Source organism: Oratosquilla oratoria, chromosome 44 (assembly GCF_046742065.1).
Source record: "Oratosquilla oratoria isolate Oo_2021 chromosome 44, ASM4674206v1, whole genome shotgun sequence".
Taxonomy (NCBI): domain Eukaryota; kingdom Metazoa; phylum Arthropoda; class Malacostraca; order Stomatopoda; family Squillidae; genus Oratosquilla; species Oratosquilla oratoria.
In genome coordinates this window covers 31428017-31440516 of record NC_134820.1, presented here as the reverse complement: position 1 = coordinate 31440516, position 12500 = coordinate 31428017, and positions in this window count along the sequence as shown.

Sequence of the window (12500 nt, the reverse complement as noted above, 5' to 3'; positions counted from 1 at the left end):
CGCTCTGCTTTAATAGTTTTTCTTCGTGGTCAACCTTGCAGTGTTTTTCCTGCATATATATATATATATATATAGCATATATACGCAAATGTATACACACACACACAAACAATTCCTTGCCCTTCAGAGTTGGAGTACTGGTTTGCAGTGCAGCGATGCTGACTTTTTTCAGCTCTGGGTGGGATTCGAATCGAACTCAGATCGCTGAGTTAGCGGTCGAGAACGGCACCACTACAGTCTCTCCTAGACGTCCACATTTTCTCCAACGTTTCCACATTCTATCTAAGGTCTCCACATTCTCTCAAAGATCTCCACATTATCTCTTAGGTCTCCACATTATCTCCAAGGTTTTCGCAATAACTCTGAGGTCACCACATTATCTCCAGTATCTCCATAATGTCTCCACCGACGGTGGCCTTCCCTTCGATCTCCTTCAAAGAGAACCTGACTGGATTTTTTATCCTAATCCAGGTGACCTTAGGTCATAAGGTCTTGAGTCTTAAGGTTTCTGCTCGTCGTCCAGTGATTCAAGTGCTCAGAGTGTGTGTCATGTCTGTACTTGAAAAAGCTGTAACAAGCGAAACGTAGTACCAATAAAGGTTTCGATCTCACAAGGTGTTTATTCTCACAGTATTTAGAATACTCATGAACTCCACAGGTCGTGGAGTACCACCCAAAGTATTGCCATAGATCCATAAAATGTTTAGGTAAACAATTCTACACATTTTACCATTCAGTTTATTAGCGACGCGAAAAATACTTCCCTTTGAAAGAGTTGACGGTGGGATCTGAAAGAGAGGATTGGTTTCCATATTTTCTCTCTTTTTCTTATTTTCTCTCGTGATCACCTTCAGCCATTTACGATGTAACTGGGGACTCGAACACTAAGTCGTACTTTGCAGCAGCCGGGCACGCTGCAATAATTGGGCAACATATCAGGAAATTAATTGGGAAAACACGCTTAAGAGCGACATTATCACGTTGTTGGTCCGATCAGCTTTTTGCTGGTTCCCTTTGACGCAGCTGTGGCCCCGGTGGTGGCTCGAACTGGGAATGTTTTCCTTCCAGTTTGCGTTAATTTTAACGTTTGATCGTTTTCTGGCGTCCATACCCCCGAGCGCATGCGCCGTTTCGGGCTCAAAGGTCTACACAGCGTTTGCCAAAGCCCTAAGTAGGTGCTTCAGTATGGTCTTATGTCATAGGCTGGACTCGTGATCTGCAGTTAGTATCCTTTTGTAAGAGTGTTTCGTAACTTGAATAGTCGGATCTTCGTGTGATGCTGTGACCTCACGCGAGCGAGCGCACACACACACACACACACACACACACACACACACACACACACACACACACACACACACACACACGGTTGGACACGACTCGGTGGCGCGATTGGTAGAATCCCTGACTATCACTATGGCGGTCCGGGTTCGAGTCCTGCCTAGGGCTGAAATAATCTCAGTATCGCTGCGCTTTGAGTCGTTACTGCAACTCTCGTGGGGGAGGGGGAGTTGGGTGTGTGTGTGCGTGTAAGGTCATAGCATTACCCATAGGTCATATGACCTCTGAGCTCTCTTCCGGAAGGGAAATAGCTGTCGGTCACGAGTCTAACACGTGATCCAAAAGACCAAGGTGAAAGGTGAATACACACAATTCCTTGGCTTAAGAGAGACAATAACGGCTTGCTGTATATATATATATATATATATATATATATATATATATATATATATATATACTTTTTTTTATCCATGCCATGAGCGGAATAGATCTCGTTTCCACTGAGTGGGCATACAGTGACGCTAACCACGAGAGAAATTGCTAGTTCTACAAGCCCTTTCATTGCGTCGATGAGGTTGATAGATTCGATTCCGGCAAAGGACAGACGATTTTATGCGGCTGGCGGGGATCAAACTCGTGTTTAAAGGGATCTTCGGCCGATCGAGAGCCCCTTCTGGACGGGTATGTTCGACACCTCGACTGCATAAAATCGCTTGTCTTTATCCGAAAAGGAAGTCACAGAACACACGCACCTGTACAGACAGTATGGTTTAGCCCAGAATGGTCCAAACTCCAATTCGCGCCAAAACAGAGGCGCGCATCGCATCTGCGATATACAACACAACCAACTCTTATAATATAAATACAGAATAACATAATATAAATAATACAATAAATAACAAAATACAATTTTACACCACACCAGCACACAGGTTTGGTACAGGATGAGGTTGCCTGCTGTAAGGATCATCTTTTTCTCACACACTTGACTCCTTCAGAGCTGTGGGTCATAAAAACTCGAGGCAAAAAATAAATGAATAAATAAATAAATGAATAATAGTAATAATAATAATAGTAATGATAATAATAATAATAATAATAATAATAATAATAATAATAATAATTGATAATAATAATGATAATTGATAATAATAATAGTAGTAGTAGTAGTAGTAGTAGTAGTAGTAGTAGTAGTAGTAGTAGTAGCTGCGTATGGCATTTCTTACACCTCCAAATTCATACTCATAGTCCAATTGACGAATCTCTCGCTAACTTCATGTACTGTATCGTATCCCCCCGGCTACCGCTGTGACCGACCAGATCAACACGAAATAGCATGTGTCCTATGGGAATGCATGACATGCTGGGCATATAATGGATTCACGATAGTCCCGTCGATGCAGGTTGGTCGCTGTTCTGCCATGGCCTAATCTCAGCCCGTTTGCCAGTGTCCACTGTTTTCTGGTTAGATGGTAAAAACCGGCCAGTGGTTCACTGGGTTCCCCTACTAGGACCCCACCTCTAGGAAGGTGTTCCTTTCATTCTGCTCTCCAAGCTTTCTTATGTTGAAGTCTTGTTTACCTGATTTGTAGAAAGGACTTCTTGGTTTTAGTCTTGATGTAGTGGGTGCTTCGTCAGTTATTCGTTTCGATGGTGTGTCGATGTTGGTGTCCATAATGCGTTGGTGCTGCATTTGAGTAATATTCTCTCTACAGAGGTTTGCTAAAGCAGTCGCAGTCATTGTTGGCAGTCACACCAATGGTATAGATTTGGTTAGATTGACTATAATCCTTATCGTTTTATTTAGCTGGGCGTCAGTTGTCCCTGCATGGGCTCTACGTGTCCACGCTGGGGCACAGTACTCAGCTAGACTGTAGCATAGAGCTAGTGTGGATGTTCTCAGAGCTGTCTGAGATGCATCCCATGGCGTTCCACCTAATTTCCTGTTGAGTGGTTTTCTCGTTTTTAGATTTTGTGTAGTATTTTCAAGGTATTGTATATATGTCAGGGTTCTCTTGAGTACAACTTCGAGATATTTTGGGTGTTTCCCTGGAATAGCGTCATATTGTCTCCAGTTCATTCATGTTACTGGATTAGTAAGCAATGGCTAAGTCGTCTGCGTATCCAAACTTAAGGGATCTTGTTGCGGGTATGTCGCTTATATAGATGTTGAATAAGGTTGGCGCCAGGACCGAACCTTGAGGGACTCCGTTTTTAAATTTCCTGTTCTCGCTAATGTCTTTCCCCAAGCATACATGAAAGGCTCTTATTCCTGTCATTTTATGAAGCAGTTTTAGGGTTTTCTTGTAATTGATGATTTTAGCTAGTTTCAGCATTAACTCTTTGTGGTAGACGGTGTCGTAGACTGCTAAGAGGTCTATAAAGACGGTACCTGTTTCCGTTTTGTGTTCACAGCCTGACTCGATGTGAGATGTGAGTGCCAATACCTGCTCTAATGCATTTCTTTCTTATCTAAAACCAGCTTGTTCAAGGTGTGTGTGAGGTTCAACCATGGGTGACAGTCGTGTGAACATGATCCGCTCCAGTAGTTTGAAAAAACAAAAACAAAAACAGCATAGCATTGGTGGCTAGCTTGGTCGTCTGCTAGATTTCCTGGTTTTAGTATTGCTATGACTTTAGCATGTTTCCAGGATCTGTGATAGTTGCACTTTTCTATAATGTCTGATATGGGTCGATGGCTAGCTTGGTCGTCCGCTGGATTTCCTGGTTTTGGTATTACTATGACTTTAGCATGTTTCCAGGATCTGGGATAGTTGCACTTTTCTATAATGTCTGATATGGTACTTGGAAGCTAGGTTATGCTTTTGTGGCCAAGATGTGGGGTCATTTCCTGGTATACTTCATCAACTCCTGCGGCTTTGCTTGTTTTAATTTTCTTATTGCGGTTTCTAATTCTCGTTTTGTTAATAATGGTGCTGTGGTATCACCTTCCTTCTTTGGACAGGCATTATACAAATATTGATACTCTAGTCTTGCGGCTCTTTTAAGTTCATGATTTGGTACGTGAATACTTCGCTGTTTGATCTGTCTGGTAACGTTGTCTACACTAAGAGGAGTTCCTGCTCCTGTGCTTGTGGCGTGTCTGGGCCTAGTTTTTTGAACAGTTGCCAAGCATGTCTACTAGATCGGCTGAGGTCTAGACTATCTGTTGTTTCGATCCATTTTCTGCGCCTGCCTTCTTATAGAGCAGTGGTTCTTAACCTGTGGGGAATTCCCCACTGGTGGGGAATGGCGGAGTTGCCAAGAGGGGAATGACCGGTCGGACAGAAGAACCACTGTCTTTTTTTTATCGATGTGTTTTTGTTTCTTTTTGTTTGTTTCTGGTGTCTTCTTGTTGTCACCGATGCTGTGGTGGGAAATGGAGAGTTGGATCATTAAAAAGTGGGGAATTGGAGAAAAAAGGTTAAGAACCCCTGTTATAGAGAGTTCAATAGTTCGTCTGCTATGTCTGGATTCTGAGTATTATCTTATTGCTGGAACAGTTCTTTGCTCCTCTGTGTCCTCTTGGGATATGTTTCTTGGTACTGAGTCTGGTGAATCTTTCGATGTTGTCAGCCCAAGTGACCAAGTAGTAATGAATTATATATTAGAGAAACCTTGCACATTTGTTGGTCCTGCCGGGTTTTCTGCAGCAGAACCGCTGTCCTTATTATCCTGATCAATAACCGAGACAGTATGATTTCTCTTTTCAATGTACTTCACGGTTCTCCATACCTCCCTTCTACATCTGCTCCCCTTTTCCTCAAACCAGTTTTTGAAAAAAAAAAAAAATCCATACACACAGAACACAACAGTCGAACGTGTCATCCCGAAGAGATCTATGAAAGAACCCAATGAAAACTGTCGGGACTGCGGGTTTCCAGTCATAGAAACTCGAAGTAACAGTACGTGTATTATTGCAAGTGTGGATGATGTCAGATGATTTCAGCCAATTTCAGAGTAAGGACATCGCCGTAGCGATTGGGGGATAAGAATACATCGCATAGTTCCAGAGTGATGAGGGACGCTTCCCATAATGCCACAATGATGAAGATCGACGACGCAAAGTTGGAGCAACTGAACGAAGTTTTATGAAAACGGGTAAACCATAAGTTCGCTTTATGGAATAAATAAATAAAACGAAACAAAATGGAAAACGGCTTAGGTGAGGAACCTCTCAGGTGTTCGGCTGAGACAATCACCTTTGCCCTATGTGCTCAGAGTCCTTGTGGACTCGAACCCAGGTCGACGTTGTGCGAGACGAGGTAGTAACCAGGGAGCCACAGTGACTCTTCAGGTCGAAACTACTTCAATACTATAAATACCTGCTGTCTTAATATGATGACCTTGCCTGCACCACCCTTGTTAAAGCCTTTGACCCATTTGAATCCCACTAGGAAAGGTCATATGTATCTACACTTATTTATCTATTTAGTATATTTATCTATTAATTTATTTGTTTATTTTCATTATGTTTATTATGAATATTTTCTATTTCATCTACTTACACGTCTTGGGAACAACGACCAGGAACTTGTGATGGTGGTGGTCCAGTGCTGTATCTGTCTCGATGTGTGTGTGTATACACACACACACACACACACAGAAACACACACACACACACACACACACACACACACACACACACACACACACTCACATACACACACACAAACACACATATATGTATATATATATATATATATATATATATATATGTATATATACATATATATATATATACGAGTCTATATATATATATAGATATATATGTATATAAATATATATATATCTATATATACACACATATATATATATATTGAATAAAAAAACTCTGTGCGCGTGTTCACAAATGCGTAAGTAACCACTAGGAAAAGTAAACTAACGAAGCAGAGCGCTTTCGTATAATTACATCTTCAGTGCAGATACAAAGAAGGAATTATAAAATGAAGAAACAAGGTACAGAATATATGACTGAGTGAGACATAGTGAAGAGGGCATTCGTAGAGGTGTGTATGTATGTATGTATGTATGTATGTATGTATGTATGTATGTATGTATGTATGTATGGGCGAGATGAAGGGATGACCCGTCATCCAGGAGGAGATAGAAAAAAGAGGGAGGGAGAGAGGGAGGGAGGGATGGTGAATGGGATAACAGAAGTGAATGAAAAGATAATAAAAGCAAAATGGCGGTCTTGTAGAGAGGTGTGAGAATTGTGAATATATGTTTGGGTCGTAAGCTTCGGATGCGAGTCTTTTATGACTTACTAGATTTTTTTTTCAACAATCTGTCGCGTGTTCAAAGTTGGGGCGAATTCTCATAGTATTTGGTATTGTTGAAGTTCCATTAGGCCTAGAAGGTGCAAGGCTGCTAGAACCACTTGAATTCACATACACACAAATGCAGAGCGAACATATACATATTACACGCACACGCACACACAGTCAAACGAACTTGTATCTATACATATATATATATATATATACATATATATATATATATACATATATATATATATACATATATACATACATATATGTCTATATATATATATATATGTATATATATACATATATATATATACATATATATATATATATATATATATATATATATATATATATATGCAATAAAAACACTAGGAGCGTGTGTTCACAAATGCGTAAGTAACCACCAGGAAAAGTAAACTAACGAAGCAGAGTGCTTTCGTATAATTACATCTTCAGTGCAGATACAAAGAAGGAATTATAAAATGAAGAAACAAGGTACAGAATATATGACTGAGTGAGACATAGTGAAGAGGGCATTCGTATAGGTGTGTATGTATGTATGTATGTATGTAGAGAGGGAGAGAGGGAGGGAGGGAGGGATGGCGAATGGGATAACAGAAGTGAACAAAATGATAATAAAAACAAAATGGCGGTCTTGTAGAGCAGTGTGAGAATTGTGAATATATGTTTGGGTCGTAAGCTTCGGATGCGAGTCTTTTATGACTTACTAAATTTTTTTTTCAACAATCTGTCGCGTGTTCAAAGTTGGGGCGAATTCTCATAGTATTTGGTATTGTTGAAGTTCCTTTAGGCCTAGAAGGTGCAAGGCTGCTAGAACCACTTGAATTCACAGACACACAAATGCAGGGCGAACATATACATATTACGCGCACACACACACACAGTCAAGCGAACTTGTATCTATACATACATACATACATATGTGTGTATATATATATATATATATATATATATATATATATATACACATACATACACCAAGGGTTTTTCCCCCTTACAAGGGAAGTAGCCAAAGTCAAAAGGCATAATTCCACTTCCACCCATTTTGTCTCCAACCACTCCACTTCCGTCCACCACCACGTCCTCCCTTCCTCCCTCTTTTCTCATCTTCTCCCGAATGACGGCTTATCCATGCATCTCGCCCATATATATATATATATATATATATATATATATATATATATATATATATGTATGTATATATATATGTATATATATATATATATATATATATATAGATATGTATATATACATCTGCTGAAGAGGACCACAGTAGTGGTCGAGAGATACAGTTCGTCTGTTTCTTTTGCTTTGCTTCTCCGACAGTGGGTTATTTAAAACATTTTACTAAATGTGCTACTACATTTTCGTCTTGTGAAATATATATATATATATATATATATACATAAATATATATGTATATGCATACATATATATATACATATATATATATACACATCAAGACAGATACGGCATTGGATGTCTGTCTGTGTATATATATACATGTATATACGGATTCATTTGACTGCGTTGTGTGTGTCTGCGTGTAATGTGTATACGTTCGTTCTGTATTTGCGCGCGCGCGCGCGCGTGTGTGTGTGTGTGTGTGTGTGTTTCCTATCCCATCCCAACATCAACCTCTTGCCTACCAGAAAGATATGTGTGTGTGTGTGTGTCTGTTCTGTTTCAGTAACATATATTCCACGCTAGTATTGGCAATTTACAATCCTAAGAGTGATTTCGGTTCCATATGAGGGTGGACAAACATAAACGAATTTTATATATAGATTTGTTAACAAAATACATAGGGAAGAAGATTCCAACTACTGCAGTACACAAAACCGAAACAAAAATTTAGATGGATATACCGTGTGGTATTTGGTATCTGTTTGTTTTTTTTTTTTTTTTTTTTTTTTTTTTTTTTTTTTTTTTTTTTTTTTTTTTTTTTTTTTGTTTTTTTTGTTTGTTGTTTTTTTTGTGAAACTACCTTTCTCTACCTTCCTGTCAACACGTTTTGCATTTGATTGACAGACGCCAAATGAACAGTTGATTCTTATTTTTGGTATGAAATGTGAAATGTTTCGAAGTTTGATATCTCGGGTGGTATAAATCCAGAAAGAAAAGGCGGGCGTGAGGGAGTGAGGGCGTGAGGGAGTGAGGGCGTGCAGGAGTTCCCACGTTGGGTTTGTCTGTGTTGGATGTATGCAAAGGCGAATCAGAATTTCAAGGGAAACATCGATCTTCCCATCGTGTAGATGTCTCGCCTTTTGTACGTGGCCACTGGTATGTCTCTCTCTCTCTCTCTCTCTCTCTCTCTCTCTCTCTCTCTCTCTCTCTCTCTCTTCATCTCTCAATCTGTGTATGTGTGTGTGTGTGTGTGTGTGTGTGTGTGTGTGTGTGTGTGTGTGACATAGAGAGAGAGAGAGAGAGAGAGAGAGAGAGAGAGAGAAGAGAGAGAGAAAGAGAGTGAGAGAGAGAGAAAGAGAGAGAGAGAGAGAGAGAAAGAGAGTGAGAGAGAGAGAGAGGCGCTAGCTCTTACAGACAAAATAATAATACTTCTTTTTCTTCTTTTTCGTCTTTGTCTTCTTCTCCAACCAGAGGCTCGTTGACTCTGGCGTTTACGTTCGCATTGTGATTGGAAACTCTTCTTAAAAACGAAAAATAAACAAAAATTTTTGAAACGAAAGAATGAATAGAGCAAATGTCATTTTCGAGTATAAAACACTTTCTTAATCAATGTGAGTTTTGAGCGTTGTATTTGTTTTTTAACAAATGACAAGAGTCCAGCAGTCTGGGATAAATGATCTATTTTATTTTTTTATCTATATATATATATATTTATTTATTTATCTATTTATTCATTTATTTGCTTATTTACTTCAATCCGTGAACATATCAGACGAATGTCAGAAGCATTTTTTTTTAATATATAATCGGTAAATCTTAAGAAGTTTACACTTAAACGATATAGCAATAGAAAATTAGATATTGATTTTGTAAATCATAATTGTAACCAACCCATATTCCAACATTACCACACGGAAAACTATGTACACCCACATACGAACGAACACCCATCCACGCTTTAAAGCAAACAACCATCACATGATCAGTGCGTGATAAGAGCTAGTAGCCAATGAACGTATCTCCAATGCACACATTATACCACATCCCCAAATAAACCTGAACACAAATTAAATCACAAGAAATAAACACATAATAGAACCAAGCATTCAATAATATAACCTAAGTTTAAATTTTGCATTTGTAAAACAATAAGACAAATATTGTTAAAGCTGTCAATTCTCCTCCCAAATGCTGAATTCAGCAATGAAATGGTACATTAACCACGACCAAGCCGGGGAGTGACAGTTGTGAGGTGACGTAGTTCTTGCTTGTAAGTGTATTCTTTCCTAATATAAGACCATATGATTACGTGTGTTTGGAACTTTTCATAAGATAGTAATTGAATACCCACCAAAACCAATTACAATGATACATCAACGTTATATATATACAAAAAAGTTGCTAAAAGCAATACAATAGCGACAACTCAGACGTCAGCGAGCTTGGGGACGCCACGTTTGTTGTTGTGGAAGACGAACAAATCCGGACTACACACTATCAAACATGCTTGTCCAACAGGGTGTTTGATCAAACAATTTGAAAACAATTTGATAGTGTGTGGGCAGGTTGGAAGGTTTGACAAGCAGTTTGATACTCGATGGTCAAACTGCTCGTTCAACACTTTGATAGTGTGTGGGCAGGTTGGAAGGTTTGACAAGCAGTTTGATACTCGATGGTCAAACTGCTCGTTCAGCAGGCAGTCACGAGATCATTTGCATTTCTTCTTGTACCACTCCTTCGTCCACACTCTCTTCTTTCGCTTTGCAGGCTTTTCAGTGGCTATGGCTAAAAGTATACCTATGCACGCTTTCTTTTGGCTCATGTTGAAAGGACGTTATCGGGAGGCATACTGACGTTTGATCAAACACCCATTACATTCTGTGGCGATGTTTGAACAAACACGCTGGATAAACATGTTTGATAGTGTGTAGCCCGCTTAACGGAAGTCTAATAAACTGGTCTAATCTAATCTAACCTAATCTAACCTAACCAAACCAAACCTAACATTACCTAACCTAACCTAACTTAACCTAACCTAACCTAAACTAACCTAATCTAACTTCCAATGGGGTATACATTTAGGATCCCTAGAGGTCATCAGGGTTGCCGTAGGCAGGGAATATGATAGGATTGTACGGGACTAGACAGACGACACAAACATGGCGTCTCCAAGCTCGCATCGCAGCTCAGTTCGGTAATGTATCGATTATATTTATCTTTATTTATTTATTTATTTATCTCTTTATTTATTTATTTATTTATTTTTGTTGTTGATTTCAGCCAAGAAAAACGGATATTACGTTGAAGTATCTTGATTTACTAGATTAATATTTAATTTTGAATTGACATATGGCATAGGTGTCCATTTCCTTAGTAATATTAAGTTAATATTAAACTTTGATGAAATGCTCACACTGGACTAGAGCTTTAATTTTTCACTAATTCTTGAATGTCATATCGCCGGGCGATTCTATTCATCTGATGGACAGACTTTTGAGCAGTGTCAGGGTCGATCGTTACCCCCACTTCAACTGAATAAAATAACCCAAGTTTGCCATGACGGAATTTGTGTATCATGCTGGTCTCACATTCGCCCGGCTGTAGGCTCGAATCCCGCACTACTCCCCGATTCTCAGCAAAGGTGACGGCTTCGGCCGCAGCAATTCAGTGTCTCCTGGCGTACACTCCTCACCTTCCTCCTATTTTGACGTCGGCCATTACACAAAATATCTACAATTAGATAAACAACTCCTAATTGGTAATTATTTAATAGTATTCAGAAGACAGGGAGGTGATTTGATGTGCCCTACAATCCGTGCAAAAGGAGAATGGAATAAACTTGGATTAATAAGAGCATGAGAATATAGGAGACTTTAAGAGACCATAAGGCCTACACTATGTAGTTCTATACCCCTTGTCACTTGTCATCCCTATCCATAAAACTAATCTTCTTTTAAAACAACCTGCTCTGCTGTCTTAATATGATGACCTTGCCTGCACCACCCCTGTTAAAGCCTTTGACCCATTTGAATACCTCTATCAGATTACTCCACAGTCCTGGTCTTTTCAGAGGGTGAAAGCTGTGACTAAGCCTTTCGTTGTATGGAAAATATTCAAGCCTTTGTATCATTTTGGTCATTCTTCTCAATACTGATTCTAGTGAACGAACATCCATTCTATAGGAGACCAAAACTGTACTGCATTGTCTAGGATGGGTCTAATTATCGCCACATAGAGTTTGGTGATTACCTCTGCACTTTTGTTCGTAATCATCCTAGAAATAAATCCGTTGTATGGAAAATATTCAAGTCTCGGTATTATTTTGGTCATTCTTCTCTGTACTGATTCTAGCGAACGAACATCCATTCTATAGGAGACCAAAAATGTACTGCATTGTCTAGGATGGGTCTAATTATCGCCATATAGAGTTTGGTGATTACCTCTGCACTTTTGTTCGTAATCATCCTAGAAATAAATCCGTTGTATGGAAAATATTCAAGTCTTTGTATTATTTTGGTCATTCTTCTCTGTACTGATTCTAGCGAACGAACATCCATTCTATAGGAGACCAAAACTATACTGCATTGTCTAGGATGGGTCTAATTATCGCCACATAGAGTTTGGTGATTACCTCTGCACTTTTGTTCGTAATCATCCTAGAAATAAATCCGTTGTATGGAAAATATTCAAGTCTCTGTATCATTTTGGTCATTCTTCTCTGTACTGATTCTAGCGAACGAACATCCATTCTATAGGAGACCAAAACTATACTGCATTGTCTAGGATGGGTCTAATTAT